At 38.9% G+C, this 25,278-nt stretch overlaps 1 long non-coding RNA gene across 5 annotated transcripts; it reads left to right on the top strand.

Annotated features, from left to right (window-relative positions):
- Positions 1-13,001: 13,001 nt before the first annotated feature.
- Positions 13,002-24,771, top strand: LOC310738851. 5 transcript variants are annotated; one of them, XR_014537171.1, is made up of 3 exons: positions 13,002-13,157; positions 13,654-13,760; positions 23,933-24,771. It is a non-coding gene; the product is annotated as an uncharacterized lncRNA (long non-coding RNA). The 5 variants fall into 5 exon arrangements; XR_014537172.1 differs by lacking the exon at positions 23,933-24,771 and adding an exon at positions 23,306-23,677; XR_014537173.1 differs by lacking the exon at positions 23,933-24,771 and adding an exon at positions 23,301-23,677.
- Positions 24,772-25,278: the final 507 nt, after the last annotated feature.

The following is a 25,278-nucleotide window of genomic DNA, read 5'->3' as shown; positions in this document are numbered from 1 at the left end:
ATTAGCAATTGTGCATACAGTATATCTTCAGCCTTCACGTGTTAATTGGTTCATGTTTGACTTCTATATTGATAATGGTGTAGTGCAAGCTCAGGTTTGAGGTTTTGATTTGGTATTTGTTTTATATCTTCACACTTTAATTAAAACAGTTGCTTTTGACTCCACTTCTTGCGTCATTACATGATGTACAACTACTATCTGTCAAGTAGCTGACTTTTCACAAGCAATTTGACTGTGTATATACTCCGACCAGGTACAACATTATAACATTATGACCCGTGAAGTGAATAACATGATTTCTCTGCCTGTTAGTGGGTGGAATATACAGTATTAGGTGTATAATCTGTGTATTTTCTCTCTGTCAACAAAATCAGTTCACAAAGAAGTTATCGCCAGATAGAGCTTCAGTAGAGGTCGAAGCCAGGCCTGCTCTATTTCAGTGTCCGGTGATGATAAAAAAAAAAGACAGGAGCTAAAACTGGATTTTGAAACACCAAAAACACAGGAAATATGTGGATTTTTGTGGTTTTTTTGGATCTTGCCTATATTCAACCTATTAGTGATCAGCAGAGATATTCCTTGGTTAATAGAAATCATGACACAAAGTTGTTGGTTGGTTGGCTAAACATAAAATTGGTCTGACTGACTGTACATTAATGTTCCTGTTTTTTCAATTTGGCCTGTATTTAACTTAATAGTGACCAGCAAAAATAAAATTCTTTTTACAGCAAGAAATTGTTGGTTTCCCAAATATAACATTTTTCTTACTCGAATCACTAACTGCACCTTTAATGTAGATATTTCTATTTTTGTATTTGACCTGTATTTAACCTGTTAGTTATTGAAAGAAAGGCCATTTATTTCTTTATTTTTAGAGCAAGACATTATTAAGAGATTGTTGGTGGATATTATCGAAATAATATTTGGTTTGTGTGGAAATATATTCTGTAAGTGTGTGTATGTTTTCTCGCATTAGTATGCAGTGGTGTGTTGTATTTGACAGAGAAGCCATGGGAAGTGACCTCAAGCTGGGCTCTCTTGTTTCTTCTGCACCCTCTCTCAGCACAAGACGGCATTCCCTTCGAGACAGAAAGACCAAGCAACTACTCACAGAGCTCAAGAGCTGTCTCTCATACTTACACACACACACACACACACACACACACACACACACACACACACACACACACACACACACACACACACACACACACTCACACACACACATCATTCACCAGTGTAACACCTGGAAAAGGGGAGGGGAGAGGCAGCACCGCCCTAAACTGGCAGCTGTGCATGTTGTTGCTCTTAACGGTTTTAAATTCCAGACCTGCATGGCTTGTCTTGTACATCTCCCCTAGTGAGAGAGTGGATAAGGGTGGTGAGGAACGATGTGTGTGAGTGTGTGTGTGCGTGCATGCCACACGGCCGAGGTGACGGCCACTTGTTTACCGGCCTCATTATGTCAGGCTGCTTTCTCAGAGGCTGTGGCAGGTCACGCCATGGCCTTCTGTCCACCTACACACACACACACACACACACACACACACACACACACACACACACACACACACACACACACACAAGAGCATACGCGTACACGCACATCAGGTGTCTCCACACTGGGGTGAAGGACAATGCAAACAATTATTCGGAATTGGACACCCCAGACAGGATGCTGATCTGCCCATTTCCATGCAGTACTTTTCAGAAAATGTACATACTAATCCATTTCCTACACAGCTATATATCAGTGTGTCTGTGTGTGTTTGTGTGTGTGTGTGTGTGTGTGTGTGTGTGTGTGTGTGTCCGGGCCTGTACGCTGTGATGTTAGTTAGTGAAGTTAGTTTGTGAACAACAATCTCTTATTGGCTTTGCATACACCCCCCCCCCCTCCCCTCCTGCTCCAATTATAGCGAACTGTATGTACAGTCTGTGACAGGGCTGCTGTAGCAGAGCAGGTAATTGGGCCAGAGTTTTGCAGTGAACTTTTTAAAGTAAAAGCTCATGATTTGCCAATTTTCTTGACCAGTGATGCTATGTTACAGTAACAGCACATGATCAGGACACAGCACAAACACATGAAGGTATGCCAGTGCTCCCTGGAAAGAATAAGGCCACTGATTGAAAAAGCACAATATAGTAATAATTGTGTGTGTGTGTGTGTGTGTGTGTGTGTGTGTGTGTGTGTGTGTGCATATATGTATGAGAGAATACTTCAAGATGATTTTGGTTAGGTTAGATTTTAAACCCTACTCCAAAGCTATGACCTCAAACTGACTAAGCATAATTAATGTTTATAATAATTATTATTTCTATTGCTTTATTATTATCATTAACAGCAACACTAATAATGACATTTTTATTTACATGTTCATCATGAAGATCTCCAGACCAATCAATCAACTGTCCATATTAATTTATGAAAATACCATCATTAGCAACAACTGAATTATTAATAGCACTACAGCGAGAGCTTTTTTTGTTCGACGGATCTTCATGGATAGTATTTGCAGAGTAATTGCAGTGTTAATGTGGCCTGGAAGTGGAGAGTGGTGTACACTTCTCCAGTGGTATTGCATTAGATGTGCTTAATCAGTGCCTACAATACATCATAACAGGAATACCCCAGTATACATATTTAAACTTTAGTACACTGTAATGCTTCAGGAGTCCACTGTATTGCCCCTTCATTTGTTATGTTTATAATTTAAATTTCTTTTATTTAAAGATAATTTTAAAGATGCTCTGTGAATGTGGCTCATTAATTTCAGCAGGAGAAGCACCAGGAAATCACAAAGAAACTGATTAACAGGGATATAAAGACTCTCTTTTTTCTTTATTGGATGCAAGTTCATTCATTCATTCATTTTCTCCCGCTTATCCGTAATTCGGGTCGCGGGGGCAGCAGTCTAAGCAGGCCCCCGCCTTCGACTGCTGCCCAATTCTCACAGCACCGTCCCTTATGGTCCCTCCTGCAGGTGGTGAGCCCACGGGAAGTGGATGCAAGTTAAAAGTCCAAATTTGATTTTTTTGCCTATTTAAAGACCATGGGGTGCCACAGAAACTGGAGTTTTACCTTTAAGCAGATATTTTATTGAAGCTGCTAGAATGTAAGGAGAATAAAAAAAATAAAAAAAAAACCTTTAGACAAACAAAACCAAAAATAAAATAGATAGAAATACAAGGGAAAAGCTAAATGTGCTGGTCAGAATGCTATGAGAAATGTCTTAATTTGGCATAATTTTTTTTATGTAGAACACACATCCCAGGCAAAATTAAACCAAATGGTAGCGAGACAGAAATGTTAGAGAGATTGTTCAACTATACCAGTCTACTAATCCCAGTTAGGCTAGGTTTGCTAGATTCTACATTCTAGCTTGCTTATTCTTTTTTATACTTAATGGCACTATCCAGTGTTACCCAGATAAGCATGGGTTCCATATGAAGTGTGCAAGGATTCTTCCTTTTTTCGTTTTAGGGGGTATTTCTTCGCCACTGGTTTGCTCAATAGGAATAAGTGTATTATATTCTCAATCTATTTTTTTTTGTGTAAAATTGCATTCTGACAGTGTTCATTTCTAGACAAAAAATATAACTTCCTAACATCCTTTTGATTAGTAAGTACAAGGTGGGATCAAAAAGTTTTGAGACAAGCTCTTTTTACATAAAAGTACTTTATTTATCATTTACACACCATCACCTTCAAAATAGTCCCTTAGCACAGCAATACATTGCTCCCAGTGTTCCTGCCATTTGGAATGTGGACCCTGGAGGTCTTCTTTTCAAAGCGTGTCAAGAACTTTCTGCGATTCGTGCTGGATCTCCACAGTGATGTCAAAACGGTGACCTTTTAGCTGGAACTTCATCTACAGGAAGAGGGCAAAGTCTACAGTAGCCAAATCTGAATGGGTGTGGAAGTGACATCATGTTGTTTCCATTGAGAAACACACATGTTAGCAGACCTCGGTGACAGAGTGCGCATGTGGTCAGAATAGCAGACGTGGTAACGCAAGTGGTCAGAATAGCACCAGTTGCACAGCTCCTGGTGCACACAGGACGATATCTTTTGGCACAATGACTTTTGAAGATCAGTGCTCCCTGTGACTGTGCATGCAGCCTTGTGCTGGCATTTGTTGCCATGTTACAAATTTAGACTCTAAACTTTTTGATACCACCTCATTCTTTTTATGTTCACATAATCCATATACACACATATACAGTAATTCCCATTTCACTACACTTTTTACCTTTTGTCCACACTGAGACATAATTTTATATCCTCATTTCACACTGTAGTATCGACTGAAAATGTAGTGCCAAAACAGTGATGGTTTTTAGTGACTGTCATGACAGTCACATGACCCAAGTTATATATCAATGCCACTTTGTACATATTGGGGACAGAATGCTAATTCACATTTGCATCAATTCGAAGTAATAGAAATGAAATGAACAGCTAAACGAAATTATGCAAGCCAAAGCATCTTACTTAAAAAAATGTTTTTTAAATATTTAAAGTAAATATGATTGGAATTAAAGCTTTTTCAGCAATGATTGGATTACGTTTGAAGAAACCCCAAGGTAAACTACAGGCATTTTTAATCCACTATGCTGTAATAAATCTGATGTAACGTCATTAAGACAACCTCATTAACCTAAACTCAACCAAAATATACCTAATTAGAAAGTAAACATTGATTAATGTTTGCAAAAAAATGTAATGCACACAGTGTAAGATAACTTTGCAAGACTTTGGTTGCATTTGAGATTGCAAAAAAGAAAAAATAAATGCTGGAATTGCAGTGGCATAATTATGAACTGGGTAGTGTGGGTGTGTGTGTGTGTGTGTGTGTGTGTGTGTGTGTGTGTGTGTGTGTGTGTGTGTGTGTGTGTGTGTGTGTGTGTGTTTGCCACATATCTGCAGCAGCCACCTCCATAATCCCTCTTATCAAAATCCATATCACATGCTAGCGTGTTAGCTGGCTGGCAGACCAGTGGCCAGTTCTGCAACTGAAAAACACTCAGCCAGACATACACATGCACATGGCCAGACTGGTGACGAAACCTACAGACATACAGAGAGATGCACAAATGTCGAGTGGTGAATCCAGAATACATATCATGCTGATCACTCGTATACAAAATAATCGAATAAATGTTGAACTCTGACTCAATATCTTTGACATTAGAAGAGATGATTAATCTGACATTACAGGAAACATTTTGCAGGAGATAAACTGATTGTATTGTCATGGCTCAGAAATGCATCATATCCATTCATACATCCAAATGCAACATTCCTTTACATGTTTTATAATACATTTACAAAGTTCTTTTAACAAGCATATACAAACAATAATATGGTAAATTTTTGTCTAAGGAGATATTTAACATTTATGGAGGGAGTTTTTGTGTCAGCACCACCAGGTGTTTTTGGCCTTCATCACCATGCTTTCTGGCCCGCTTAGTTACTTTATATACACTATAATATAATATAATATAATATATAATAATAATATAATATAAAAATATACAATAAAATATTTGTTTGCAAACGTTATAATAAAAGTACAGTTATAATCATCTCTACTCTTCTGGAAAGATGCTCCACTAGATTTTAGAGTGTGGTTTTAAAGATTTGTGCTCATTCAGCCACAAGGGTGTAAGTAAAGTTACATGGTGGACAAAGTACACAAAGCATGTACTTGAGTTAAAATAATAATTAATTAATAATTAATGTAAAATATTACCTCAGTAAAAAGTGCTCCATTTAAACTTTCACTTTAGTAAAAGTACAAAAGCATTTGCCTTTAAAGTCACCCCAAATGAGTTTAAATATATATACACATATACATACAGGTAGTCGTCGACTTCGATTGGTTCCAACAGACCAGTCGTAACACGATTTGGTCATAAGTAGAGTAGGCTATATGTACAGTACTGTGAAATGATGTTATAAAAATCTTTAAGTAGTATTTTCTTTCATTATTATTATACTGTATATATCATTATTTTCTTTGTTCATATTATGCCATTTGTATCATCGCTACACGATTTTTCTTTGTTACTGTCAAACGCCGCGGCTAGCGATTGTGGTCGTACAGTTATGAGAAAAAGCTACTTAAGCAAAGTAATGAATTATATTTACTTTGTTACTGTCCACAACTGGTCAGATCAGGTACTGATGTTAGGTGGGGATGGGGTGCATTCAGTGTTCCAATTTTTCTCAAATGTGTTCAGTAGTGTTGAGATCAGAGCTCATAGCAGGCCACTCGAGATCTTGTCATGCTGAAACAGGTCTCGTGGTTTAATTAAAGAGAGAATGTAATGCTATCACATCCAAAGATATTGTATACAGTTGTGTGCCTCCAACTTTGTGGTAACAGTTTGTGGAAGAACCAAAGGTGTGTATATACAGAATTGTGTTCTTTAGGTTTGTTCTGAGATAGCAAGATCTTCCTGGCATTGAACAGCCCCAAGTTCTTAAAACACTCCTCTGCGATATATTGATGTGCTTGCTTTCTCTTTTTTGTACCATTTTAAAGCAAGTAAATCCACCCATCCAAAGGAAGATGAAAAATAGAAGCTTGTGCAGATGTACATTATACAGTATATGTTCTTGTACAGTATATGTTCATATACATATATGTACATTCTATAAAGCATTTAATTAGATGATTGGAAGACCAGTACCGGAAGATACGTATAAAAAACTTTCTTTTCGGCTTCTCCCGTTAGGGGTCGCCACAGCGGATCCTCCGCACGTTTGATTTAGCACATGTTTTACGCTGGATGCCCTTCCTAACGCAACCCTCCCCAATTTATCCGGGCTTGGGACCGGCACTAAGAGTGGCTGGGGATGGTTCCCTGACCGGGAATCGAACCCGGGTCGCAGCGGTGGGAGCGCTGCATCTTAACCACTAGACCACCAGGGGACCAAGATACATATTAAAAAAAAAAAAAAAAAAAAAAAAAAAACGTTTTCCTAAAAGTAATAAACTATACATAATGATGCATATCTACAAAACTACATATATCTTGTGTTTTTATACTGGTGTTCCTTACAATAAGGCTCTGCTAAAGATGAAGTGAAAACAGCACTTTTTGGTTGCAGGTGTACTAAAATTGTGTTGTCGTGCTTCTTCTTGTCCTGTTTTGGGGAGGCCATTTTGAATGAGATAGTGTGTTGTCCATCCCTTGCTTCATATCATTGGCTCAGATGTTTCCACTCATACTAGCGCACACCTGGGAGTCACAACCATGTGTCTGAGCTACACGGAGAGAGAGAGAGAGAGAGAGAGAGGGAGTGAGGGAGTGAAAGAGAAAGACGAGGCGAGATGCAACCCCCCTTCAAGCCGGTGACACATTAATTATTAACAAACTCTGAGTAAACGCACAAACTCTTCCATGCCCTCTCCTTTACTCTCATCTCTCTCGCTCTTTCCCTTATACACGCTCCTCTACACTCCCCTTCACCCATTTCTGCCAATGTCCCTCCTTCTCAAACACTTCAACCTCTTTCGCTGTCTCTCTCTCTCTCTCTCTCTTTCTCGCTCTCTCTCTGTCGTTCTGGCTCCCTCATACGCATGCATGCGTAGTCACTCACTCACACACACACACACACACACACACACACACACACACACACACACACACACACACACACACTTTTCGGAGTTTTCCTTACTGCTTCTTTTTCCCCCCTCTCAGTGAGGTGCTCGTAAAATGAAGTGGAGCATATCGGGAAAAGGGTGGGGGGCTTGGGGGAATTGGGTGACAACAATGTCAGGCACCAGGCCCCGAGAGTGAGAGACAAAGAAAGAAAGAAAAAAAGAGAGAGAGAGTGTGTAAGAGAGAGAGAGAGAGAGTAAGAGAGAGAGAGAGAGAGAGAGAGAGAGAGAGAGAGAGAGAGAGAGAGAGAGAGAGAGAGAGAGAGAGTAAGAGAAGTGGTAGGGGGGTGCAAGTGTATGCACCTGGTGGTGTGGAGTCCATTCCCAGAGGCATGGTGAGAGACAGAGATGGAGAGAAGGAGGAAGAAACTTGGTGACAGTCAAGGGGTTCAGGTGTTGAATCTCTGGAGAGAAAACTTATGAGAGAGAGAAAAAGAGGGAGAGAGAGAGAGAGAGAGAGAGAGAGAGAGAGAGAGAGAGAGAGAGAGAGAGAGAGAGAGAGATGGCCACACTGACTGCAAATCAGCATTTGCTGGATCCTTTAGTACACCTCAGTGGACACAAATCACTGCAGCAGTCTGGAAAAGGCACCGAGATAAATCATTAGCAATACGTGCTGATTGCGAGGCTCAATGGTGTTTGTTTGCATGCGAAAAACAACGTCATGCAAGAAATTTGACTCCGCTTCCTAATGGGAATTAGTCTAATGGTTACCATTAAACATTTGTCCTGTCAGGATTATAAGGGCTTTGAGAGCCTGCCTGCTCTTAGGTATATGTCTACAATATGTTAATGATTTCAGACATGAAATTGGTGTAGCCTAAATGAAAATCCATTGCGAAACATCATAGGTTCACATTAAAACATTTGGTGCAGATCTGGTGCTATTTTTTATTGGCATTCCCTGTGAGAAGTTTGCACTAAGAGTGTGCACTGATATGGCATCACAGGAAAGCATTGTTACTGCTAGCACAATCATAGTGTTGTTTATGAGGAAAAAACTTAATCTTAAACATAAACTATATGTTTGCAAAAGTTTGTGGACACCTTACTGTAAGATTTAGTCACAATTTGCTGTTATCATAATTTACACTCTTCTGGGATGTTCCACTAGATTTTGGAGTGTGATTGTGGATGAGATTTGTGCTCATTCAGACCCAGGGTTGTTAGTAAAGTTAGGTGCTGAGGGAGGTGAGGTGAGGAAGCATGAAGTGCAGTCAGCATTCTAATTTATCACAAAGGAATTCAATAGAGTTAGAGTTTTATAGCAGGCCATTCTTTCACTCCAGCCCATGTAAAACATATTTTCAAAGATTTCACTCTATCCACAGAGGCTTTTTTTGTTAGAACAGGTTAGGTTCTCATAGTTCAAATGAAAGCAAAATATAAAGCTACCGAATCCAAGGAATGTATACAATTGTGTGCCTCCAACTTTGTGGTAACAGTTTGGGGAAGAAACCACCTTAGGCAGTATGTCCCAATACTTTTGTTGATATAATGCAAGTGATAACAGTCAGGATTTGGTTTTAGATAGCAAGATTTTTCTTTCTGTTTTCATTCTTGCATATACAGATCATCCCATTAATGTATTAGCTACAACAAGAATAAAAAGCTCTTTACATTAGCTGGTGAGTTTGTCTGAGAAAAACTCCATGGTTTTTGTGTTCCATTGTGGACATTCTTTAAAGTTTTTTTCTTGGAAGTTGTGACACCTCTTATAAATGGCCAGTTTTCTGATCAGTGTCCTGATCACTGAACTTGGAAGATGGTTTAAATAAATTAAATATGTAAAGTACATGAACATGAACATGCCATTTGGAAATCCCTAAAAGCTAAATGCTAGCCTGCTTATTCCCTGCTAACTAGCAGGCATTTGGTCACAGCTACAGACACAAGTGACATTTTAAGACAAGTGGGAATGTCATAGTCCCAGATTTATTGACCTAAAGCCAGCGGTGGACATTACCGCAGTAAACGTAATTCGTTACTGTACTTAAATAACTTTTCGCGTATCTGTACTTTACTGAAGCATTTCCATTTGGCGAGACTTTAACTTTAAATTTACTTAATTTCAAAATCAAATATCTTACATTTTACTCAGCTACATTTTGAGCAATCAGCCATTCCTTTTTATTTATGAGTGAAGAAAAACTTGCATGTAGTAATCCACCAATAGAGCGCACACTCAAGCAGAACATTTTATTAGAGTAATAAATGATGAAAGAAACTCCTGACTAACTTGCTACAACACCTGTGCCCTTACTTGCGCAATTTTTTTGAAGTAGGTTTCGGGTTCATGATCATTTTATTCGATATCAATCAGTGATGACTAATTACTATCATTCTATTAATATATTGGTGTACTAAGACATGGTGACATTAGTGTCTTTTTACCTAAACTGAACTGATTAAAGCAAGAGTCTTGTGGCAAAATAAATAAATAAATAAAGATAAATCATAGTACACTGGATAGTACTTTGGATTCTTCAGTACATTTAAGACAAAGACGTTAGTACTTTTACTCAAGTGAAAATTTAAAGGGAGCACCTTCTCTTTTTACTGTAGTAATATTTAACCTAGTGTATCTCTACTTTAACTCAAGTACATGGTTTGTGTATTTTGTCCATCACTGATTGAAGCCAAGGCTGTCAAAACATACAACAATCAAATGTCTTATTTCTATACATCACTAACAAAAAACGAATGTTCCAGCTCAAATGTCATGCTTATAAAATACCGTGGGTTACATGTCACAAAGCTGTAGATCTTATTCTGTGATTATACACATATACATATATAGGTATGATTTCGATTTGTCATTATTATAAGCTAAATTTTAATAACGCTAACAATAGTAGTGACTATAATTCATATCACAGGTTTATTTTTAAGTTTTGCTGTGTCATCCTTTTTCTAGTGGCTGAGAAATTCATAGTGTTAATGGCGGATGATCTGCATAATGTAAGGCTTATAATAGACTGATTTAAAAATATCTGGTAACCATTAAAATGCATAAAATATTTACTTCTACAGTATTTTGGCTAACCTTATTCAGAGTGACTTACAAGTATCTTAGCAGTTCAGGGGTAATGGCCTTGCTCAAGGAACTTGCAGTGACAGTTGGTCGTGCTGTGATTTTAACCACTGACCGTCTAATTTGACCGCTAGCATCCAAATTGAGCTACAACCTTTATTTATATTTTTGCCGTTTCATCAAATGCCCTTATCCAGTGTAACTTTTTATTAACAGCTATCCTATTTATATCGTTAAGTAGCCAGAATTGAGGGGCCCTACTAATAACGGCCCAGCTTGGTGCAGCTTGGATTAGAATTCATGACCTTCTCATCAAAAGTTCAATTTCTGTACCACTGAGATACCATTTCCTTTGACATTAATGGCATTTTGGTAGATGCCCTTAACCAGTGCAACTTCCCATTTTCTCATTTCTTTAACTGAGCAGTTAAGGGTTAAGGGGCTTGCTCAAGGGCCCAGCAGTTGCAGCTTGGTTGGGCTTGGATTTGAACGCATGACCTTCTGATCAGAAATCCAATGTCTATGACATGGACTATGGCCATGATTACACTAATACATTTTCGTTTGAAAATATATTTTTCTGAGATGGAGTTTTAAGTCAGCGAATATGTAGCTTTTTGAAAACGCTTTTCAAAGTAGATAAATTTGAAAATGCAGTTTTCCCATCGCCGTGTAGTCTGTGAAAATTGAGGCTTTTGGAAAAAACGACAATGCATTTTTAATCATTGCCGCAACGTTTCAAAGACCTGGAAAGTAAATAAACTGCAGGTGGGAATGAGTCAGGTAGAAGCTTTTTACTTTTTGCTCATGCACTGTACAGGGACGTAAGCGTTTTCGAACATTTCATTGTGGATAAGAAAATTTTGGGAAATAATTAAAAACAAAAGTGTGGACACAACATGTTTAGATTAAAACATTTTCACATTTTTCCTGATTATTTTAGACGTAGCCTAAGGTACCACTTAAATGTTGATCTGATGAATGTCTGTGACTGAACACTTTCTGATTTATCTTTTATTTTTCAGAAAGAGGGAGAAAACAGTGGTCAACAGTAAGTAAGACAGTTTATAATTGCTAAAACACAAGTGATCGAACTTGTTTTTGTGGGCATTTCCTCAATGTTAAATACAAGTATATACACAAAAACGTGTCACATGTTTTGTAATTAGTATATAAATGCATTATTAGGCAAATTGCTGTTGTGTAAAAGGAATAAAACAATTGTGTGTTGTTAGAGCGTACATTACACCGCCCTATTGTTTATATGTCTTTATATGTTTAAATGTTTGGATATCATCATGCCCCCAAACTGCTGTATTCCTTACTCAGTCAATTCACCATGTGTTTCTGAAGTAAAGGTTACTTCCGTGGAATATTTCCTCTCTAGTTTCCTCCTGGAGAGTGTGCAATGCAGATGTGACTTTACAAATGTGAATGTGATAAAAACCTATTATACATTCGATGTGACTCACCCTTCTGTACGAAGCTTTATTGTTATTTGACCACCACACTTCCTGTGGTACACTTGATTCTCATTAGAAAACCATCAAACACATCTAAAACCAGTCAGGTGAACTGTGAGGAGACTGTTGTGTGAAAAGAACCAACATGGAAAGAATAAAGCACTTTAAATAAGAATTACAAAACAAAATTATTCAGTATTTTTTTTTTTAAGGTGTATTTGGACAGATACCAAATGCAAAACAGTCTCAAAGACTTTCTACCACTCTAACCTTCTTGGCCTTGCTTTACTTGGTCCCAGTCGTGAATGTTGTCTCCATGGACACAGTCTCCATGGGCATGGTCTCTATGGACAAAAATCCCACTGCTGTGTGTGTATATAGATCTGTATAGGTGTGTGTGTGTGTGTGTGTGTGTGTGTGTGTGTGTGTGTGTGTGTGTGAGTAAGTTTGCAGACGACAGGAGGCTCTACACACTCAGTGTGTATATAGCCTCCAGCTACGTCCTAGTGCCGTCTACATGCCCTTTGAGTGGGCTGTTTTTATTCAGGCAGAGAGCACGCCACCTAAATAGAGGACACATGGAGGGAAGGACCTGGCTTTGGAACAGGAAGTCCAGAGATTGCAGTGATCAGGTCATCGCTCTATTCCCACTGAGTGAAGATTGATCAGACAACACTGAGCTGAAGGATAGGACAGAGACACACGCTTTAAGATCACTGTGTCCTGGTGTGTGTGTGTGTGTGTGTATATATATATATATATATATATATATATATATATATATATATATATATATATATATATATATATATATATATATATATATGTGAGTGTGTGTGTGTGTGTGTGTGTGTGTGTGTGTGTGTGTGTGTGTGTGTGTGTGTGATTGGACCGGAGTTCTTTTGCTGGTGCGAAAGCACGGTTCCAACCATTACCTGAGGGGATTCTGGCGATGCGAAGATACCTTAAGCTATTTGTTCCACACAGGTGTAAAACTCTATCCTGTCCAGCACACACATTTGTACATACACACACACACACATGCAGGGAAACAGCGACTCACATCCTAATCACTGATTGGAAGGAGAGTGCGTGTCGTGGAGGACACTGGCCCTGTCTGTCTGTCTTTACTCACCATGGCAACACTTTCTACTGCGCAGGCCCTGCAGCAAAATCAGCCGTCTGCACGCTACATGCAAACAAGTCCTGAACACACACACACAAACGCACACATACACACTCCAGGATGCTTTGCTAAACATATTGTGCAGTTTTATTCTCCAACTCAACAGTCAGTTATGCACGGTTTACAAAAAAGAAACGCCTTGCTCTGGCCACAATGAACAAAAATGTCGGCGAGCAGCAAAGACATTCCTAGTTTAGCACTTGTCACTTAAACTTTAAAAGTAGAAATGATTGAAAATGTATATAATATTGTTCCAACTATCTGCTTCAACCAATGTCCTTTCATGTGAGTCTATAGTGATGCAGACTTGTTGCTGGTGAATACAAGCTGGTGGATATGAGCTGGATCCAGTGGAACTCTGACCAATCACTGCTGTCATCTTTCAGAGCATAAAAAAATCAGAGGTCAGTGTTATCCTCTTTCCTTTTCATACATGAGTTTACAGTCATCAATGATAAGAAAGTACAACATCCTTGCTTCTTAAAACGCACAGTCAGTTTAGCCCTCTTGGATTCATGTTGGAATTTAAACTTAAGATTTCCTGTGGTATTCCTTTTTTTATTGAACCACTCAGACACAGAACGAACACTTTAAGAGTGGTGGATGAAGTACACAAACCATGTGCTTGAGTTAAAGTAGAGATACATTGGGGAAAATATTACTCCAGTAAAAGTACAAATGATCCCTTTAAACTTTTACTTGAGAAAAAATACAAAAGTATTTGTCTTTAAATGTACTTACGTATCTAAAGTATTATGATTTATTATGGCTATAATGTTCTTTTATTATTTGTGTCACAAGACTCTTACCTAATCAACTCAGTTAATCTGAAAAGATACATGATATTAATGAGTCAAACACTGATTGATATCTATTAAAATGATCATGAGCCCAAAACCTTCTTTTTTAACTACTTAAAAAAGAAAATCATGTAAATAAGGCCACAGGTGTTGTGACAATTTAGAGTCAGGAGTTTATCCGATCATTTATTATGTTGCTGCTAAGTAGATACCACCAAGCGCCAATCAAGTTCAAAACAGAGCACGTGCTCTACACTGATTGGTGGATTGCTGAGTGCTTGACCAGTTAAGTTTTTATTTACTCATAAATTAAAAGTTAATATTGTTAGTTAATATAGTTAATATTGTTAATAGTTATTATTGAAGTACATTAAATAGAATATATATATTTTTATATATACATTTATACCTAAAAATCTGTAAAAACAGAAGACACAGGTGGTAGCCTCCCCACATTAAGGCATTAAACTTGATCTAAAGGTCATGAGTTCAAATTCCAGCCACACCAAGCTGCCACTTCTGGGGCCCCTCAGTAAGGCCCTTAAGTCCATTGCTGCTTAGCTGTATGAATGACATAAATGTCGGACTGGGTAAGGGTATCTGCCAAATGCTGTAAATGTAAATCACATTTTTAAGCATGACCCAGCTTTAAGCATGACACACAGCACATACCTGTTATAATTTATACATATTTTTACTCTCCCGGGAGTCTCTATGTTCTGAAATTACCACGGCTATCAAGAACAACAACAAATAGACTGGACAAAAGTATTGGGACACCTGACCTTTCCTGCCACATGTGGTTCTTCTCCAAACTGTTAGTGAAAAGCTGGAGGCACACAATTTTATAGGATGTCTTTGGATGCGGTATAATAAAATTTTGCGTTCACTTGAACTTGAAAACCCAAACCTGTTCCAGCATGGCAATGCCCCTGTGCACAAAGCGAGCTCCATAAAGATATGTTTTATTTGGTTTGGAGAGGAAGATCTGCTATATAGCCTGCTATAGAGGTCTGACCTCAACCTTAGTGAACACCTTTGGAATGAATTGGAACACTGACTGCACCCCAAGTCTCCTCATTCTACATTAGTACCTGACTTTACTAACACCCTTCTGGATGATGAACACAAATGCCCAATGAGTAAATGCTCAAAATGCCTGATGAACACACATACCAAAATCTATTGGAAAATCTTCCCAATAGAGTGGAAGGAATTATAAGAGCAAGTTGGGAGTAAATGTTAAATGCTATGCTAAAAAAACAAATACTATACTCATGACCAGGTGTCTGCAAACTTTTGACAATATAGTGTAGGTTACCTCCCTCTGCTTTGCACATGACACCATTCATGCAGTTCATTTTTTTGGAAAATTATCTGCTACAAGGCTATTAACAAATTGAAGTGTGCACACACAGATTAGCCTCATTACTTGGGAGCTTATAAATCGAGGCCATAATACATTTTTCTGTAAAAGTTACTGAGTTAGGAGCTCATAGAGATGTAAGAGAGAGTAAACATAGTGTGTGTGTGTGTGTGTGTGTGTGTGTGTGTGGGTGTGTGTGCATGAATGTAAGTGGGTCATCTGTTGCACAGAGCAGGTTTCTCACCTGTACACTAGCTTCCTGTCCTCTCCAATCCTCCACCCCCTCATATGGCTTTTTCCCTCTATTTCCTTCACATCCATCAGCCTTCTGCTCCTCAGCAGCTTTCCCTACCTCACCCTCTTCCTCATCTGTCACTGCTGAACCCACACACACACACACACACACACACACACACACACACACACACACACACACACACACACACACACACACACACACACACACACAACAAAGACAAATCTTGCTCTCTGAGATCAGCAGATCCACACCATAGAGACACATGATATACTGGAAATAAAAAAATCTATCTATCTATCTATCTATCTATCTATCTATCTATCTATCTATCTATCTATCTATCTATCTATCTATCTATCTATCTATCTATCTATCTTACATGAATATGTCTTGTAATTTATATATATATATATATATATATATATATATATATATATATATATACAGTGAGGAAAATAAGTATTTGAACACCCTGCTATTTTGCAAGTTCTCCCACTTAGAAATTATGGAGGGGTCTGAAATTGTCATCGTAGGTGCATGTCCACTGTGAGAGACATAATCTAAAAAACAAAAATCCAGAAATCACAATATTCATTCATTCATTCATTTTCTCCCGCTTATCCGTAATTCGGGTCGCGGGGGCAGCAGTCTAAGCAGGCCCCCGCCTTCGACTGCTGCCCAATCCTCACAGCACCGTCCCTTACGGTCCCTCCTGCAGGTGGTGAGCCCACGGGAAGGAAATCACAATATATGATTTTTAAACTATTTATTTGTATGATACAGCTGCAAATAAGTATTTGAACGCCTGTCTATCAGCTAGAATTCTGACCCTCAAAGACCTGTTAGTCTGCCTTTAAAATGTCCACCTCCACTACATTTATTATCCTAAATTAGATGCACCTGTTTGAGGTCGTTAGCTGCATAAAGACACCTGCCCACCCCATACAATCAGTAAGAATCCAACTACTAACATGGCCAAGACCAAAGAGCTGTCCAAAGACACTAGAGACAAAATTGTACACCTCCACAAGGCTGGAAAGGGCTACGGGGAAATTGCCAAGCAGCTTGGTGAAAAAAGGTCCACTGTTGGAGCAATCATTAGAAAATGGAAGAAGCTAAACATGACTGTCAATCTCCCTCAGACTGGGGCTCCATGCAAGATCTCACCTCGTGGGGTCTCAATGATCCCAAAAAAAGGTGAGAAATCAGCCCAGAACTACACGGGAGGAGATGGTCAATGACCTGAAAAGAGCTGGGACCACCGTTTCCAAGGTTACTGTTGGTAATACACTAAGACGTCATGGTTTAAAATCATGCATGGCACGGAAGGTTCCCCTGCTTAAACCAGCACATGTCCAGGCACATCTTAAGTTTGCCAATGACCATTTGGATGATCCAGAGGAGTCATGGGAGAAAGTCATGTGGTCAGATGAGACCAAAATAGAACTTTTGGGTCATAATTCCACTAAATGTGTTTGGAGGAAGAAGAATGATGAGTACCATCCCAAGAACACCATCCCTACTGTGAAGCATGGGGCTGGTAGCATCATGCTTTGGGGGTGTTTTTCTGCACATGGGACAGGGCGACTGCACTGTATTAAGGAGAGGATGACCGGGGCCATGTATTGCGAGATTTTGGGGAACAACCTCCTTCCCTCAGTTAGAGCATTGAAGATGGGTCGAGGCTGGGTCTTCCAACATGACAATGACCCGAAGCACACAGCCAGGATAACCAAGGAGTGGCTCTGTAAGAAGCATATCAAGGTTCTGGCGTGGCCTAGCCAGTCTCCAGACCTAAACCCAATAGTCAAACTCTGTGTTTCTCAGCGACAGGCCAGAAACCTGACTGATCTAGAGAAGATCTGTGTGGAGGAGTGGGCCAAAATCCCTCCTGCAGTGTGTGCAAACCTGGTGAAAAACTACAGGAAACGTTTGACCTCTGTAATTGCAAACAAAGGCTACTGTACCAAATATTAACATTAACTTTCTCAGGTGTTCAAATACTTATTTGCAGCTGTATCATACAAATAAATAGTTAAAAAATCATACATTGTGATTTCTGGATATTTTTTTTTAGATTATGTCTCTCACAGTGGACATGCACCTACGATGACAATTTCAGACCCCTCCATGATTTCTAAGTGGGAGAACTTGCAAAATAGCAGGGTGTTCAAATACTTATTTTCCTCACTGTATATATATATATATATATATATATATATATATATATATATATATATATATATATATATATATATATATAGAAAGAGAGAGAGAGAGACAGAGAGACTTTTAAACCATATTATTATTATAAGCCATAAAATATATAATTATGCAAAGAATGTTTTTTTATTAAATTATTACTTTTATTGCTTGCAATTGGATGATGATTACCTTGTTTGTAAAGTTTCAATTTCTATTTATATTATTTAACATGCATTCATTACAAAGGTAATCGCTTCCCGGAAAAAAAAAGTTGAAGGTTAATGCAGCATGATCGTGGCTATTTATTAATATCAATTTTTGAACTTTAATATTATGTTTATAAGTAAAAAAAAACATAGCTTGGATTAATGGGGATTCAGGTGTACACACACTCACACACAAATACACACAAACACACTGAGTTTCTCCCTGTTGCCACTTCCTCTGCAGCCCATGGTGTTTCCGTTGGGGTGAGAGAGTGCCAGCTCCATCCCCCCTGCTCCCTGGTGGGGTCCTGCCTCCTGGCATCTGTCAGGGCAGCTGTCTTTCTACCCACACTGAGCACGTCCTCTACGCAGCACTGCACGCCACACAAACATATATACACACACACACACACACACACACACACACACACACACACACTTAAAAACAGAGGTGTAAATATACCCAACATGGTGACTGGCCCAACAGCACATAATCATAGATAATAACCGTGTATACTTTAAACTATGATGATCCTTAAAACAACCGGTACATGACACTACTGATTGGCTAAACAGTTCCAACACACCACTGCTGGTTAGTTCACTGCTGTCTGCCTAATGTTATCTCAACAAGACATTTTTAGTCAGAGCTGCAGCCCTAAGAGAGGTGGTACAGCTCAGGCATGTGAGAAAGAGAGAGAGAGAGAGAGAGAGAGAGAGAGAGAGAGAGAGAGAGAGAGAGAGTGTGTGTGTGTGTGTGTGTGTGTGTGTGTGTGTGTGTGTGTGTGTGTGTGTGTGTGTGTGTGTGTGTGTGTGTGTGTGTGTATGTCGGTTCAGGTGTGTACGAGCTCACAAAGGAACACGAGCCTCACAGGTGCTTCCGAATACTGATGTTCTCAGTTCACACACACACACACACACACACACACACACACACACACACACACACACACACACACACACACACACACACACACACACACACACACACACACACACTAAAAACATCTCTTTCCCTTAGCTTCAATCAAAAGGCAGTCCACTAGAAAAATAGCAGAAAAGGCTATAAGTGAACATTGCAATCCAAACTCGAATCATATTTCCCGCTCTATTTGACGTTGTAGCAAGTACTGTGACTTAATGTACTATTTGTAAAGCACTAATTTTTTAACCTTTCACTTTTAGGCTTGTTGTAAAAACAGGCATCTAATTAAATAACTGAAACAACAGTACGAGCATGAGCTACCGTCAAATACTATGAAAATTAATCCCAAATGTTCATTCTATCTGCTCAATTCAGATAATTAGTTAAAATTTGCTCAATTTTCCAAACACCAAAATACGAACACCTGTTTGCCTGGAAATTTATGCAATTATACAATCAGCAGTAGTGGACAGTAATAAAGTAAATGTAATTTGTTACTGTACTTACATAGCTTTTTCATTTCAAAGTTGAATATCTTACTTATAATATCTTTTTATGAAATCAATCGTTTCTTTTTAATTATGAGTGGATAAAAACTTGGTCAGGCACACAGCACACTCAGCACACTCTGTTTTGAACCTGTTTTGATTGGCCCATGGTGGTATCTACTTAGAACCAACATACAATTCAGCATCAGTTCATCAGCAAGCAGAACTTTTTGAGAGGAAGAAATGATGGAAGAAACTCCTGACTTGAACTCGCCGCAACACCCATGGCCTTAATTGTGCAATTTCTTTTAAATAGTTAAAAAGAAGGTTTTGGGCTCATGATAATTTTAATACATATCAATCAGTGTTTGACTCATTAGATTCATTCTATCAGTAGATTGGTGTGTAACATTAGAGTCTTTTTACATGAACTGAGTTGATTAAGCAAGTGTAATAGTAGGACATTATAGCTACAATTCATCATAAGTACACTTAAAGTCAAAAACTAAGTGTACGTTTAAAGAAAGCATTTTACTGTTACTGGAGTAATATTTTAAGTTTCAAGTTTATTTCTAAAGCAAGTTTCACAATGGAGATTGTCTCAAAGCAGCTTTACAGAGCATAAGAATTAAAAACAAAAATATTTAAATAAAAATGTGTGTTTTACATAGTTTATCACAACTTTAACTCAACTTAATGGTTTGTGTACTTCATCCACCACTGGTGTTTAAGGTGGGGCACTTCAGATCAGAAGGTTTGAGTTCACATCCTATCTCCACCAAGCTGCTACTGTTGGGCCCTCGAACAAGGCCCTTAAGTCTTAACTATTCACTTGTATGAATTTATTTAATTTATTGTACGAAATAAATGTGATTTCAGATTTTTACTGTAATGGTTGATGGTGCTGGATTAGCTGGATTGATTATTAAAGATACTTTGGGGATTTTTAAATAGAATAGTATGAAAAACAGAGAGAGGCGAGAGAGATCAGAAGTGAATGGCCAAACTAGTTAAAGCTGACAGAAAAGGTATGCAGAAAACCATCAAAGCAGAAAAGCATCTCAATATGCATCAGCCACATGCTAAGTTTGAGACAGATGAGCTACAACAGCAAAAGACTATGCCAAGACTTCTGTCAACCCAAAACAAGAATCAGTGGGCACATTTAATTTGGGAAAAAAGACAGTTTCAAGCAGTAATTTTTCTTAAAATGTATGAGGTAGATACAAAAAATTCCTGTCATTCCTGAAACTTTTATCCTTTCAATGGTTCAAGTAATTGATCTGTTTGTTAGTGTTTTTATGCTGTTTTAGGCCTGCTACCTAACCTTCTTCAGAAATAAAAAAAAAATTATTTATTATAATAGTATAGTCTGTTTATTATCAGAACAGCAATGACAAGATAAACCAAAGATACTCATAAAGAGCATTAGACCACTGATCATACAATTATCACCACCAGCCTAATATTGTGTATTTTGCTGCCAAAACAGTCCTGACCCATCGAGCATTACCAGCATTAACTTCTTCAGCAATTTGAGCTCATCTGTTGGATCAGACCACACAGGCCAGCCTTCACTCCCCACGGTTATCAATGAGCCTTGGCCGCCTCTCACCGGTTCACCACTGTTCCTTTCTTGGACCACCTTTGATAGATACTGACCACTGCAGACCAGGAACATCCCGCAAGAGCTGCAGTTTTGGAGATGCTCTGACCCAATCGTCTAGCCATCACAACTTGGCCCCTTGTCAAGCATGCTCAAATCTTCCGCTTGCCCATTTTTCCTGCTTCTAACATATTAACTTTGAGAACAAAATGTTTACTTGCTGCCTAATATATCCCACCCACTAACAGATATAATCAGTGTTATTCACTTTAACAGTCATAATGTTATAATGTGATAATGTTATGCCGATCGATGTATAAGGTACAGGATGACACAGGAAAACATGAAATTTTGAAACTAGGATTTGGCCACCCTGGGACGATGGCAATTGTTTGGAGCTTGCCATTAGTTAGAATGGTGCAGTGGAGTGGTGCGCAATGAGCATTCATCATAAAAGCCTGTCTGCTAAGTTAGAAAAAATGGGTTTATTCTGTGCCCAGGTGGTGAGGTTGTTTGAGCTGCCATCGTGAGGAGGCCTCACTGGTCGGTTGGACAACATACATCATCTCTGTGTTGAGCTGTTTCTTAAAAAAATTATGCACCCATGTTGTAATTGCATGAGCAGACGGGACACGATCATGGTGTCCTAACTGGTAAGCATTCCCTTTTCGCAACACTATTACCATTCTTATAAAAGGCTTTTCCAGTGCTCATTGCACATCGCTCCACTGCTACATTATAACCAATGGCAAAACCCCACAATCACCAAATCCCAGTCCTAAAATTACCCCTTTCCCTGTGCCACTTTGTACTGAATATAATAGTGTATATGAAGCGTTCAGTTTATGTTGAGGATGTATTTCCATATAAACCATTACAACACTGACTGAACCATTACAACATTAATGGGCCAAAATCTAAACTAGAACACTAATACACATGCTAAGTAAATTCTATGTTCATCAACGAGCGCATAGATCGCATTTATTTCGTTGATGAAAGATTTGTTCATTTTGAACGAGTCTTTAATGTAACTTGTAGAATGACTCTTTGTCTTGAAGAGTTATTCGTTAATTTTCTAAAGAACACGCTTTAACAATGCATCGCAAAATCTCCATAGGTTTTGTACAGAAAACAGAATTCATCTCATGAGACCTCTAGTCTGAGTCATTTGTTCTTTAGATGCTACAATAGATGGAATAGATTAATTTTTTGGGTTTTTTTTTCCAAAACTTGCCATTATTGTTACAAGATGCTATAGAATGCAATAGATCAGATTTCTTTTGGTCTAAATCTTGACAACATTGTTACAGTAATTATGGGAGTCACATGACAAAATAACTAATGAGACGGACCAGAAGATAAGTGTTGAGCTATTCATTTGTTTATCATAAATTGTCCTTAGCTGCTTTGTCATCGTCCCAGTATGTGCATGTACACGTGTTAAGAGATCCGATTATTGAAAGTGTAATGTTTTATAATATTTCTAATTAAAGGAATGAAATGAACCAAATGACTCATTAAAAAAGATTTGTTAATTTTGATGAACGAGTTTTAAAGAACCAAGTCGGTAAAATGTGTCGATCTCTACATCAATACTGATTACACGGTGATATTTCCTTATATATAAGGAAGGTTTTTAGGATAAGAAAAAGGTTTAATGATAAGATTTATGGATGCGTTTTTTTTTTTTTTTTTTAGTCTTCAGGTAATGCATGCCCTGTGGTATGTAACAAATATGCTTTTTGTCTATATTTCTGTATGCATATCTACGAAAGTACTTTTCAATGTATAGGTAAAAAGAAAAAACGCACTACATGACATGCTGTATTGGTACGTTAATGTGACATTTCACAGTGCTGTTTGGTTTCATTAAGCCCTCTAGTACGGCTTGTCGGCCTTTAAACAGTGCGCTTGGAGTAGAAATTCTTAGTATTCCTTAAAACGCACACCTCCTGTTAATGACGAGGGAGAGTCCAGCATGGATTGTGATACTGATTAATTGGGCGCGACGCAGGGAAGTGGGTCTGGACACTACCTGGCAATTTCCTGCAGCCCTCCCCCTCTCTTTTCTCTCACTCTCTCTTAGGGCAGGTGGGCTGTGGGAAGGAGTGCCGTGCACTCTGCGTTGATATTCTACTGGCGTCCGGCTCGCCAGGCGCCCTACATAGCAGGCGCTCCCTCTGGCAATGCTTGGCTTGGCTCTGGGCTCGCCGATCTTGACGCAGCCTCTCCACACGCTTGCACGTGCACCTACACTCACACAAAGCCACGTGAATACAGACACACATTCCCTACAAAGGCACACGGGATCACATGCATGAATTGAAGCAAACTGGAATATTGAAAAACGCAAAAGCAGGCCTGCAGACACCAGGCTCGGGACACAACGATATTTCATGGTGCCGTGAATTGCTGCAGTGGCTGTGTGCCGGAGCTGGCTGCTTTGGCCTGGACAGAAAGAGAGAGAGAGGAGAGAGAGAGAGAGAGAGAGAGAGAGAGAGAGAGAGAGAGAGAGAGAGAGAGAGAGAGAGAGAGAGAGATGATAATGGGAGAAAGCAAGAAAAGTCGAAGCCAACAAAGTCAGTCGTGTAGGTACATAAAGACTGGGAGACAAAGGAAAGGGAAGAGCAAACCAGGCAGACTTAGAGAAAGGAGTGTGAGGCAGAGGTGTGATATAACCGTGGTGCGGTAATGTGTGTGTTATACCCCATGGAGCAGGACGGAGACTGCTTTAATGAAAGCACAGGAAGAGGGCAGCAGCTGGTGGCGTGTGCTTGAGCCGTGAGGATAAGACCGTCGAGCTGGGCTCGCCAGGGTCTCTCTCCAAGCCCACGCTCTCTCTCACACATATACACACACACACACACACACACACACACACACACACACACACACACACACACACAGACTGAGCTCCTTTGTCCGCTCTGCTGCCACCCATGCTGGATGAAGGCCCAGGCCGCGGGGGCCTGGCTGAGTGCATCAGAGCCGGCAGCAGCGGCCCAAACCCAGACCAAACCTAAAGCCGGCACCGATGCCACTGCGGCAGCACCAGAAACAAACAAGAAGCAGGAGCCGACATGGCAGAAGAAGGATTAGGCAGCGCAGGCAAGGACGAAGGTGGATGTTGAAAGCATTAGTCATGGAGGAGATGCTATAAATAAGCATGCTAGGAGCCATTAGCTTTGCGCCATTGTGGTTTGGGGGTACCTAAGCTTGAGTTTACACAGCTGCACACAATTTCCTCAATAAAACGTATTACAGTGTTCGTTTTATCATTATTAATTAAGAATACAATTTTAAACCTTGTTCGATTTTGAAGTGTACAATGATTATATGTAGTTCTAAGAGAAAGATTGGTTAATAATCGAATGGGTTTGTCAAATAGGGTTCATTGTACAGAGTGATTTGTTGCATTATTTTTGTTATGTAAAGTTTAAACCAAAATGAAATGTATTATGTATACAATGAGATGTATAACACAGTGAAATGTGTGCATAAGGTATGTATAAGGTATAAATATAACAATAAAACAATATAAATCACTGGGAATTGGGAACATGGAAACTACAATAATGTAACTAAGAATTTTTACTATATATATATATATATATATATATATATATATATATATATATATATATATATATATATATATATATATATATATATATACATATACACACACAAGTTAGCAAGCTAAGTCAGTAGAATGAATGCAGTTATCGCCCCAAACCAGCAAACTGGATGGTTGTTATTAGAGATTATTATATATGCATTTTATACAGGGTGGCGGCTCGCACTGGTGTCAAAACAGTGACCTTTGAGCTGGATCTTTATCTTTGAGGAGTGGGGAAAATCCGGATGAGCCAAATCTGGTGAGTAGGGTGGGAGTGGAAGTGAGATCATATGGATTGTTCTTCGACAACCATCATGTTGCTAAATGGTTTCTGCATTTTTGGGGGTTGAGCTTTTTGAAGGTCGTCTTGAACTTTTGATGCCTTCCAGTGATATTCTTTCACTATTGAAGCACGTGCTAGTCAAAACAACTCGAATGACTCATT

This window comes from Silurus aristotelis, assembly GCF_946808225.1.
Source record: "Silurus aristotelis genome assembly, chromosome: 16".
Lineage (NCBI taxonomy): Eukaryota > Metazoa > Chordata > Actinopteri > Siluriformes > Siluridae > Silurus > Silurus aristotelis.
The sequence above is the reverse complement of the archived record's forward strand: the minus strand, read 5'-3'. Positions and strand labels throughout refer to the sequence as shown.